Genomic DNA, 1,619 nt, shown 5'->3' with positions numbered 1-1,619 from the left:
TATATATGTGTGTGTGTGTGTGTGTGTATATATATATATATGTATATATATATATATATATATATATATATATATATATATGTTAATAGACGCCCGGGACGTATCCGATCAGGTCGGAACCTCATGATGCTCCAACTGATCAAGGACAGTGGTTCCGGAGGGAAAGGATGCCAATGCCTTCCCAAGTGCAAGGGCAACAAGGCCGATTGTGGTGCAAAGGCCATTGGCTGCCAATGTCTTCCCAAGTGCAAGGGCAACAAGGCCGATTGGGGTGCAAAGGCCATTGGCTGCCAACGCCTTCCCGAGTGCAAGGGCAGCAAGGCCAATCGGGGTGCAAAGGCCATTGGCTTTCTGCAAGAGCCCCACCCTACCAGATGTAATGACAATAATGTCGCTGGATGCAAGGGCTGAGGCCTCACAAATCCCTCTTAAGGCTGGCAAGCCATACCTAGGGGGAGATGCCCTGATCAATCGCTGCCAGCGCCTGAACGATCACAGCTTTATCTCGAGCCTGTCATGCTTGGAGACGGTACAGTAGCCACAGACACAGGAAAACGCCCAGGCATATTAAAGCGCCAAACAATCCCACCCCAACCCATTCCTTAAAGAAGGTGAGAACTGAAGTCAACCAAGAGGTCAGTTCTTTGAGGGTAACAGGAGCAACACGGGTTCCATTAAGTTCAGCAATTTGGACCAGCTGCTGCTGAATGAGTTGTTCTGCCTCTCGCGACCAGTTTCCAGCTAAATAGTCTCCCAGCCTTTTGCTCTTATTTCCTGCATCAATAAATCTCAAAGGGGTTATGCACATATGTTTCATTTGTGAAATGCATCCTACTTGTATCAAACTATATAATTCTCCTACTTGTACTTGCACTAAATCTATTCTTTGATTAGCTGCCACAATGCCTGACAGCAAATGTTTGTTAACCACATTTTGGGTCTCGAGGACCCTTGAAGTTTGTTCCACAACTTTGTTAATGATTTGTGCCGTTTGTATTTGATTGGCCATAACCACTGCCGCAGTTATAGCGCTGCCTGCCAAAAAGACTATGGCAGCCACTATTGCAGAAGTAATACCAAAGTCCCTACGTTCCCTTAGCAAGGTCATCAGTGGAAAAGTATCCGGATCTACTTCCCCTGGAATGGGAACTATAGTAGGCACTTTCATGACCACTGCAGTTGACCAGGATTCTGCAAGCCAGCATTGATCTTCAGCACAATTTACAATGTGATTAGTGGAACTCACAAGTAAAAACGCAAAAGGTGCCTGTACACACACCGCAGCCCTGGAATAAATGGCATTAGACTTCTCTCTATTAACAGTGATATTATATAATCGCCCAGTTTTTACTGTTCCTGAGATGTTCAGCATCTTATGTACTACGTCATCGGTCCGAACCAAGGCGGAAATATCAGACACGGCACCGGCCTCATTAGAGACAAGCCATTGAAACCAAGGCCAACCTTCTCCAACACTTGAAGCATTTCCTCTTCCCCATACAAATCGCTTTAGTGGGGGTGACATAGTAAAACCCTCACTAACTGATTTTTTTCTCCCACGATTTGCTTTGGCATATGGTAAAAACCGGGGGAAATGAGGTCTCTGGTTCACAATGGGG

This window comes from Myodes glareolus, chromosome 4 (assembly GCF_982192425.1).
Source record: "Myodes glareolus chromosome 4, mMyoGla1.1, whole genome shotgun sequence".
Lineage (NCBI taxonomy): Eukaryota > Metazoa > Chordata > Mammalia > Rodentia > Cricetidae > Myodes > Myodes glareolus.
The sequence above is the reverse complement of the archived record's forward strand: the minus strand, read 5'-3'. Positions refer to the sequence as shown.